Source organism: Camelus dromedarius, chromosome 17, assembly GCF_036321535.1.
Source record: "Camelus dromedarius isolate mCamDro1 chromosome 17, mCamDro1.pat, whole genome shotgun sequence".
Taxonomy (NCBI): Eukaryota; Metazoa; Chordata; class Mammalia; order Artiodactyla; family Camelidae; genus Camelus; species Camelus dromedarius.
The window spans coordinates 46,431,336-46,441,794 of NC_087452.1; the positions used below are offsets into that span (position 1 = coordinate 46,431,336).

Sequence of the window (10,459 nt, forward strand, 5' to 3'; positions counted from 1 at the left end):
TCTTTACTCCATAATCTGGTTTTTTTTTTTATAGAAATATAGTCGGTTTACACTGTTGTGTCAATTTCTGGTGTGCAGCACATCATGTTTCAGTCATGCATATACATACCTGTCTTCTTTTTCATATTCTTTTTCATTAGAGGTTACTACAAGATATTGAATACAGTTCCCTGTGCTGTACAGTAGGACCTTGCTGTTTATCTATGTAATCTATTTTAATAGTGTTCTCTGGGACACTAAGAGTGGTCTCTAAATTTCCTAATCTTGCTTGACTCTGTGTAGAATTTGACAGTGATTTCATCAATGCTTCCGTAATGAATTGGGAGTTCATTTTTTTCATTGTCTCCCTTTGACCTGTCTCAACAGAGCTTTCTCGTACAAGCAGATGATGGAAACAGAGGCTTGTGGTCCATGAGTTCGTTTTCGAAAGTGATTCTTTCTAAACATGAGTCCGAAGGGCGTCAAGGATTTTTCGTCGACAGAGGATTAAGTGGCGACGAGTGGAGAGAGGCCTCTGATCAACAACCGGTGCGGAGTGTAGCCCCAGGTCCTGAGTCACGGACCCCACAGGAACTGATCCTGCCAGCATCCCCTCGGATGAGCTGGGAGGCGGATCCATCCACAGTGCAACCATGACTGGCAGCCCCAATGGACACCTGGAGCCCATGAGAGGAGCCCGCTAAGGCACACCTGGGTTCCCGACCTGCAGAAGCTTTGCGATGGTGAATGTGGCTGGTTCAAGCCACTGAGGCTTGGGGAAATGCGATGTACAGCAGTCGAGAACTAATACAAAAGTCACTGCTGTGGTCTAAGTAAAACCTGGTCACGGCTTGAACCAAGGGGCAGCAGCAGAGGTGACGGGAGGTGGTCAGCTGTGGCTTTGAAAACAGAGTCAGGAAGATATGAGAAAAAGAAAGGCCCAAGGGGCACTTACGTGGGGCTTTAAGTGGCACCGGGGACAGCTGGCCACCGGGTGTACCGTCCCTGTGGCCTCTGCAGGAGTGGGCTTGGGCCAGGTGGCAGCTGGCTTCGCTCTAAGGGAAGGATGCTGACCCCCTCTTACTCCCCCTTTTACGGGGCAAGAGTGAGAGCAGTCTTAGGATAAACAGATCTCCCAGGCACCCAGCGGTCTGAGGTCTCAGACAGAGATGTTTACAGAAACTCGCGAGGAAGGACAACGTTACGGAAAGCTTTGTTCTGCTGTGATCCCTCTTACTCTAAAGGAAGCAGCTCAAGAGAAGTTATTTTTAAGACGGAAGCAAGAACCATAGATTTTTATGCTGATGGGAACAGTGCGGTTGAGGGGGAAAGTCCGATGAGAAAAGGGAGAGTTGCTGGAATGCAGTCTGTGTCTAAAGACTCGGGTGGGACCTGGTGCACGAGTTTGGTGTCATGTTCCCTCATTCTCTGCATGTTTTCCCGGCAAAGCAGGAGCAAGAAAGCCGAACTAAGTGCTTCCCTTAGACTGTGGCGCCCAGGAGAGGACTCACCTTGTCCAAAAGAGTCACTTTTTAGACAGCCCAACCTCCAGCCAGTGGTCGACAGGTCAGAAATGCGGACGCAGCATTGCCAGATCTCCTAATTTTCAAAAGAAGCCTGTAACCCTGATTATTTTGCGTGAGAGCTCCTGATTTTTCAATGCCCTCAACGAATTCAGAATTAAATTTTAAAAAAGCAATCTGCAGGCCAAAGCACACGAGCAGATTGAATGGGAGCGTGGTCTTTGCCCTGGGTCATCACTGTTTTAGTTAGCCTCTAATTCTCCACACAGTGGCTGGAGTGAGTTTTTAAAACACAGATCTGATTGTTACAAGGAGGACCCTGTGACAAGGCCCTGAGTGGCTTTTTCTGGCGCAGTGGGTGGAGCTTCGACTCTGAGAAAGAGCATCTCCACCGCCGTGCCTGAGTGAGCAGTCCCACCTGTCCCCTGGGCCCCGCTCCTCTGAGACTGGGCACTGCGGCCCGCGGGACCCCTCCCTGTCCTCGACAGTGCCAGCTTCCAGGCGTGGCAACTGCTTCTCTCCCTCTTCCACCGACTTCAGTTTCTACTAACTCTTCAGTTCTTTTCCTTATTTCCTTGTTCCCCTAGGCTGCCTGTCCCAGCCCCCTCCCACTACGCCACTCGAAGACCAGATCTTTGCTAGGAACCCTCTTAAGCTCTCATCACTGCTCGCATGGCCTCTAACAGCCCGGGGTACCCTCTGCTACATCTGCCTTGTTTCTAAATCCCCTGGACTCCGCGATGTCTGGGGCCAAGGGCCGTCTCCATTTGTCCGCTGAGTCAGCCAAGGGACTTCTCCGTGACAGGCCTCGAGTGCATCCCTGGTAACAGTTGGTGTTGTCCAGGGCTGGACACCAGCTGTCTCTCTTGAGCTCTTTACAGCTCTTCTCCCAATCGCCGGGTGTCGGGATGTTGCCTGGCCCCTCACATTCAACATGCACCCTGCCCCGTCTTGTTCCCCTTCTCCACCGATGCCACCAGAGCCCGCTCAGCCACATGGACCCAGGGACTGAGGGCCCTCTCATCTCTCACAGCAGGCGTCAGATGCTCTTGATTGTTTTCATGACCGTCTCTCAAGTTAAGTTGTTGTTGTCCTTCCCGTTATGACCATCTCAGATAAAAGCCTCCTTAAGCCTCCCCTGTACTATTTATCTCCACTCAGATACATCTCCCCGGAGCTACCATTCGCTCATCTCTGCCTTCTGATCTACTCCCAACCCTGCTGGCAAACCCAGCGCGTTCTCCTCTGTTTCAGATGCTTCACTGACTCCGTCTGGACGTTAGGTCTGGTTCAAATCCCGTAAGAACCTCCTGCCCTTCAGTTTCCACCCATTCATCATCCAGCCGAGCTTACAGTTCTTCTAACTTCCCACCACCCTGCCCCATCTTACACATTATGCTCTAAAACTCAAGCCTCTTAGGGTATCCTGAACACCCCTTGTGTACCATGTTCTAAATGCATTCACGCCTACGGTTGCTTCTCCCCAAATGCTGTTGAATATCTCTGGAGGAGCCACTATTCATCTTCCAAATTCAGCTCAAGTACCCCCCAAGAAGAGGCAGGAATCACTTCTTTCGTATTTCCCTGTAAGAGCTACTCACTTCCTCTGAGCCCCGTTTGATGATTGTTTGTATTTCTGTTACTTGTACACCTGTTTCTTCCTCTAGACTCTGAGGTCTTTGAGAACAGGGACAAGACTCCCCTAATCTCTGCTGTCCCATGGGCGGGCACAGCACCTGATGCCCACAGTCATTGGTGGACATCGTTTGAATGAATGAGTTGTGTCCATTCTTTGTTGCATGCAGCTTGAACGTACCATTGATTCCAAGTGCACGGCATACCCACATTTATATTTAAAGCAGGTACTAAACCATTTAGTGTTTGATTTACAAGGAAATGATTAAACAGAAAGGACCTACTGCCTTGATCTTGAAGGCAGCAAGCTCATGTCTACTGCAGGGTCGCCAGGAATGTCTGAGTAAAATTAGAGATCACTTCTTCCCTCCTAAAGTGTTTTGCCTTCTAACCTTCTCCCTTATTCACTCTGTTCTCTAACAGACTCATAGAAACTTTGATCAGCTCTAATCTTTAAAGTAAAATCGAGACTCTGTGTTTGAACTCTTGGTCTAAAAGGAATGACTACTGATGAGAGCAGGAGGATAGAACGTTTGAAATTGACTCTGTTTCACAGAACGTCTAACGTAGGTTCCGTGTGACCAGGGATGACTTAACTTCACACTTCCTTTTAGAGAAGAGGAAAGCAAAGCCCTCAGACCCGGCCCGAGGCTCCGGGGCTGACCAGTTCCAGAGCAGTCTTCCGTCCTGCCACTCACAAATTCCCGTAAGATGTGAGCTAGGGAAGCGCAAACTGTTAACCCAACCACATTTCCGGAGGGAACCCTTGGCACTGGAATACCGTACAGGACTTCGAAAAATACATCTCCAGTGGTGCAGTTTTGCACACAACGTGTGGGAAACTTACATGATGGTTAATTACAGGCACGCCGTGAATCCGGACGACCCTAGGGTGAGTTGAGGCCAACAAAGCCAGGCTGACTTTTCATCTTTCTTTCTGCTTGGAACCTCAGAGGGTCTAGATGAGTGAGCACACAGAACCAGTTCCTGTTTTCACATGGGGGGCTCACATGGCGGTGCATTGTGGGAAATTCCCGTTGTCACAGGGAGGGTCTGGGAGGCGCCCTTCCTCCTTTCAGATGAACGACATGTACCGTGGGTGTCCTTCGATGGTCTTGCACCGCTGATGCCTGAAGTGCTGTAAATGGGGGTGAAAAGGGCCGACAAGAACTTGGAGTTGTGGCTTATCATCAGAACTGGCCTTGCTAACCGCAGAGAACCGAAAACCGCACATTTTGCCGATCTCAGTCCCTGTCTGGGATCTGCACCCCCGGCCTCATAATCAGAAGTAACAGCATTAATAATCTTCTGACAAACACCTTCCCAAAGCTCTTTTTACTTTCCTGCAGCTTCCTTTTTAATTTCCATAGCTACTTTCCCCGTGTTTTCCCTCTGGAGTTTGAGTTTGGAAACGAAAATGATAAACGTCGAATACTAATTGGATGTGCGGCACTGGGAAACATGCATACTTTCATTTCTTCAGTAAAGAAGCTACAGTAAAACCCTCACTGCCATCTATGGATACGGGGACCGAGGCAAAGAGAGTTTGTCTCATTTGCCAGGGGTCACGACAACTAGTAACTGTGTTCCAGTGGACCACACGGCCCTATCTTCAAGAAGCATTTTTTTCCAGTTGGGAGCTAGAGGTGTGTAGCAGGTAGGAACTTCGCTTCACCAACTCAGGTGTGCAAAAAAACCTGACTTCAGTTTTCCATCGAGAACGCAATTTCCACTCGAAACCCCCCATCTGGCCTCCTCTCCACAAATCTGCCAGACAGGTTTCACTATCTCCATTTCCCAATGGAGGAAAATTGAAGTCTGGAGAGTTAAAATGACTTGTTCAGACTCACCCTGCGTGAGGAGGAGGGTAGAGCTCAGCGTCAGGACGCGTGCCTAGCGTGCGCGATGTACTGGGTTCAATCCCCAGTACCTCCATTAAAAATAAATAATAAGTAAACCTAATTACTCTCCCCCAACCCAGACTTACTCCACATAATGTGTTCCTGACCTAGAAGGGTGCCAGAGGAGTAGACACTGATCATATACAAATTCTTCCAAAAAATTAGAATAAAAGGGACACTTTCCCTTTCCTGTTAAGAAGCTAGGGTTCCCAAACTGGATGAGGACTATAAAAGAAAGAAAATCTTCTGCTCACTTCACTGATGACAATAGATGCAGAAATTTTACATACAGTATTAACTAACTAACAATCTAAAGGGGTATTAAAAATGCATCATGACCAGTTAGGGCCTATTCCAGGAATGGAAAGAAAGTTTAACATTGGGAGATCTGTTAATCGCCTCCAGGGTTGGCATCGAGGGTGTCAGATCTATGCGGCGTGAACTGGCAGGGCTGAGTGCCTCCTCACATTTTGTGCTGTAAGTAAGTGACTCACTTGTTTTGTCTTACTCCTGGCTCTGATGACCCCATTAGGAATTAAGGAAAAAATTTACATGAGTATCTCACCTGCTATTCGATTTGTATTTGATTGAGAAAAAATGTAAATGGACAACTTGGTGGTAGTTTTTAAAACTGCCAACACATTTTTTGACTCTTTGCATCGAGAATTAGGATCCATGTTCTCTTTCCTTAAATCTGGCCGCTGTGGCTGGGTCTTTTAACCTTGGCCACGTCAATGTTTGGGCCACAGATTCTTTGCTGTAGGGGCTGTCCTGTGCATTGCTGAAATTTAGCAGCGTCCGTGGGCTCCAGTCACTAGTGCCAGCAGCCACCCAGCCCCGGCTGTGCAAACCAAAAGTATACGCAGGCATTGCTGAATGTTCTGTTGGGGCAAACGTGCCCCTAGTTTGAGAACCACTGCAGTGGCAGAAATGAGGTTACGAGATGTCTGAAACTAGGCTGTAAAAGGCCACTTAGAATTCTGGTCCTCTTGGGACACTCATTCTGGGAGAAACCAACTGTTCTGGACATCCAGCCGTTCTGGAGATGCTCTGTGTGCACATCGTAGGTGACAATCCCCGCTGAGCCCAGGTGACAGCCCCGGTTGAGTCTTACCCAAATTCTTCACCCTCAAATCTGTAAAATATGAAAATTGTTGTTGTTTCACTAACTTTGGGGTGGGTGGTGTGTTAATCCAGCAATGGTCACTGAAACAGCATCACTGGAAAATGGGAGGACTAGCGTTTATGAAACAAACAGGCTTTACTGAAATTCCCTGGGTCTCTTATCAGATGCGTGGCAGGCAGGGGTAGGTGAGCTCTCCGCTCTCAGGCTGGACGTGTGCTCGTGGCATGTTGAGAATTCTCACTGAGTTGGCATCCCAAACCTGTTCTGATCCTTTTTTTTTTTTTTTCTCAAGAGAAAATATTTTAAAGATGTAGGAGTTTAAGGAACATCTGGTTTGTGGGAAAATTATAAGAACGTGCGTTTCCCTCCCCCCTTCCATCACTCCCACACTGCAGCATCCTTGGGGTCTCAGACCTTAGGAACAAAATCAGAACAATGGCTAATATGGTTGCTCTGTGGTGGAGGCAGGCAGGGGTGCCAGCTTGGGCTTGATGAAGAAGGAGCAGCACGTGTGAAAGGACGGCATCCCTAGAGGACAGAAGAATTGGGAGAATGCAGGAAGAGGGCACGGCGGTTCCCAGATACGCTGAATTAGGCTCACACCGCGAGGTGGCAGGAAAATGAATGTTTGCTTTTCCTGGCTTAGTATTTGCTTAGTGATACTTCAGCGTTTCTAAAAGATACATGCCTTGGCTGGGGCTCTCTCCGGCTCCCTCTGCAATATTTAATTTTACAGAGAGGAAGGCTCTGATGGTAAAATAGTTGTTCTCTTTTTGTAACCAAGCAGGACCGTGTGGGGTCTTCCCAGGACAGACCCCTCCCCATCTCCCCTGCTGCAGCTGCTCTCTGAAGGACCCAGGTCATAGCACCTCATGCAGATGTCCTGAGTTTTTCAGAGGCTAAAAAGCAACACCAAAGGTAAGAAATTCACTAATTGATGATTGAGAACACGTGGCCCCCAGACCATCTGGTGGTGGGGGGAGGTGTTGGTAGAGTTGACCGCCCTGTTACCTTGACACCAACCAATCAGAGAACTGCGCACTAGCTGATCACCGCCCTGTGACCCCTGACCCTCACCTGGCCTTTAAATAGGCTTTGCTGACACCCTTCGAGGAGTTCAGGGTTTTCTTGGGCGCGAACAGCTCCGTCCTCCTTGCTCAGCCCTGAAGTAAACCTTCCTCTGCTCCAGACTCCCAACAGTTCGGTTTGTTTGGCGTCATGAACTTGCTTTCAGTAACATTTTCAGTGATGGCTTACTTCGTTTTCTACTCAAAAGAGAAAGACCCTCCAAGGTAAGATTTGAAACACAGAAATACGTCTGTGTTCATCTGGCCCAGGTCTGTGATGAGTTCTTGGCATATTTTCATGATTTTACAAAACACTCCTGGGATGCACATGACATGACCTGGGGGTTCCGTTTTTCTCCCTGGCCCCTGACGAACACAGGGAGAAGCTAGTTCCAAATGACGCCCAGCTCAGACCTAGATACTACATGTTACGATTGGATACATTTTTTCTTTCTTTAGAGTGTGTTGATTGACTTTACAGTTTAGGTCAGCAAGCTTTTAGAGGAAATAGGATATAAAATTCTAGAAAAAGCAAAACTGACATAGTAGGGGGAAAAAAAGCAGACGGGGGATGTCTTGGGCCACGGATGGGAGATGTTGACTGCAGAGGGGCAGGCAGGAACTTTCTCCTCTGATAGAAATATTCCAAATCATGATTTGTGTGATGGTGCCATAGGTGGAGATACTTGTCAAAAGCCACTGAGCTGCATACGTGAAACAGAGCATTTTATTGCATGTGAATTACCCTAGGGCCAGTAGCAGCTAATATGTACAAGGTCTTGTCCATGTGCTGTGATTTCTACGACTCTTCCCTCCTGTCTCACTGCATTTATTCCTCTGAGTACGGCTGTGAGGAAGGATTCTCCCTTCTCCCGTGTGTGTTTCTTTATTCGTTATTTGTCTGCCTCAGGGTGGACTCGTGAATGTTTGTTCATGGGTTAAAGTCCCGGTTTCATTGCTACAATTTTGCTTTTAGTATTTTCTAGTTGGGGCTACGAAGGTTTCCATCAGGTGAGCTCCTGTGTTCTTTTATTAAGTTTCCCCCGAACTTTTTGAGCATTCTCTTTGTGGCATCTGGGATGTTCGAGGCTAACTTTGTATTTACAGTGCCCCAGCCCTAGCATTAATCGCTTCTCCAAGGACGATGGTTCCTCCCGTTTGAATTTGAATATGGTGCTTTTTTTTTTTTCTTTTTTGAGTGTTTCTTTTATTTATAAAAGGGGAAGGGTATATAGCTCAGTGGTAGAGCACGTGCCTAACATGCATGAGGTCCTGGGTTCAATCCCCAGTACCTCCATTAGGATAACTAACTAACTAAATAAAAACCTAATTACCTTCTCCTGCCAAAAAACCCACACAAAATCTTAAAAAAAAAAGTATAGTTGATTTACAGTGTTGTGTTAATTTCTGGTGTACAGTATAATTCATATAGTAACATTCAGTTATACATTTATATGCATTCTTTTTTATTATAGGTTCACAAGATACTGTATATAGTTCCCTGCGCTATACAATAGGACCTTGTTCTTTATCTTTACATTCCTTCTTTTACATAAAGTGTTAACGTGCTGTAAACAGTTTTTGCGGGCTTTGCATTTTTTCACGTAGGAGTAGGTCCTGGAAATCACTCCTCATTAGTTCACTGAGATTCCCCTCATTTTACAGCTTTTTCACGGCTGTTTAGCATTCCATTCCCTTCATCTCTGCACCACGACTGACACGGCTACATGTCTAATTCTTACACGGGCAATTTTTTTTAACCTCCACAAACTTTGGGGGTTACCTATTTTCAAACTTTCTACAGTAAGCATTGATTGTTTTAATAATTACTAAGAAAAGTAGACAAACGTATAGCACTTTTTTTCGAATTTTGAAGTTCTTTTCTATTTTTATTTTTTTCCTCCAGATTTCGTTTAAAAATTTTTTTAATTGAAGTATAGTCGATGTACAATGTTGTGTTAGTTTCCAGTGTATAGCAAAGTGATTCAGTTTTATATATATATATATAATACATAGTGATTCTGGTATACATACATGTACTTTCTTCTTTAAATTCTTTTCCTTTATAGGTTATTATAAGAAATTGAATATGCTTCAGTAGGGTCCAGTAGGTCCTTGTTTATCTGTTTTATATACAGTAGTGTGTATCTATTAATCCCAAACTCCTAATTTATCCCTCCCCCCCGAACCTTTTCCCCTTTGGTAACCATGATTTCAAATGGATACCTTTATCTGACAGTCTGGGCATCGCATATTGAAGAAGTGATCTTCACAAATTTCCAAAGCACAGGCCTCTTAGCAAGGAGGGGTCTAGGACAGAGGGATAGGTTCGCACTGGGCTAAATGCAGAAGGGAGTTCGCAGGCAGAGGAGGGTCCCAGTGTTGAACGAGGCCTGAATTTCAACTCCAGGGCTTTACATTGTGAGGAAGGGTCTCAGGGTGGAGGGCTCTGGGTTCATGGCTCTTACAGTCCTTCCACTCCCTAAGCAGTAACATGGGATTACAGGTTCCAGGGAGCTGGTGCTCACTGATCTGTTTCCGAGCCACCCATTTCGAGCCCAGCATTATTCAACAGGAGAGTTTGATGTTCCCGGGAGAGGCAAATTATTGCCTGCGAAGAGCTTCGCTGGCAGAAAGGAGAGCCCCACTGCCGTGGTGGCTCGCTAATTATTTGCAAGTCCATGCTCGACTCTAAGCAGCCAGACCCAGGAGCCCTCGCTTACATCACTCAAGCCCTTCATTTTGGAAGGTAGGGGGTTGACGGGGAAGTAACGATCTGGCCACAACTGAGGAGAAGTGGACATTCTTCAGAGCTCCTTGAAGGCTTCAGAATGGTGGAGAATGTCTGACCCTCCAAAGGTAAGATTTAGAAAGAACTACATGTGGCCAGTGTGCTGTCTTCAGACTCCTGACAGCTCCTAAACTGGAATTTTGGTGCTGACTCCCAGAGTCCCATGACATTAAGACTTTCACTTGTCCCCACATGTTACAGGCCAAAGAGGAAAAGTGGGTTTTCTGAGACAGTGAGAAAGTGAATTACCTGCCAAGTGCCAGGTTAGCACCTTGACCTTGGAGGTTCCACATCCTGGATTCAAATTTAGCAGCGTCCTTTTAACATGATGCAAAACCGTCTTTAACAGTGAGAATAAACAAGAGGTTTGGATTCAAGCAAGATCCAGTTCAAATCATATGGAAAGTTCTTTTGAACCAATTTCCTTTAGCCAACAC

General features: G+C 46.5%; 1 non-coding gene across 1 annotated transcript; it reads left to right on the plus strand.

Annotated features, from left to right (window-relative positions):
• Positions 1–8,452: 8,452 nt before the first annotated feature.
• On the plus strand, positions 8,453–8,528 carry TRNAV-AAC (transfer RNA valine (anticodon AAC)). The gene has a single exon. It is a non-coding gene; the product is annotated as a tRNA-Val (tRNA).
• The last annotated feature ends 1,931 nt before the right edge of the window (positions 8,529–10,459 follow it).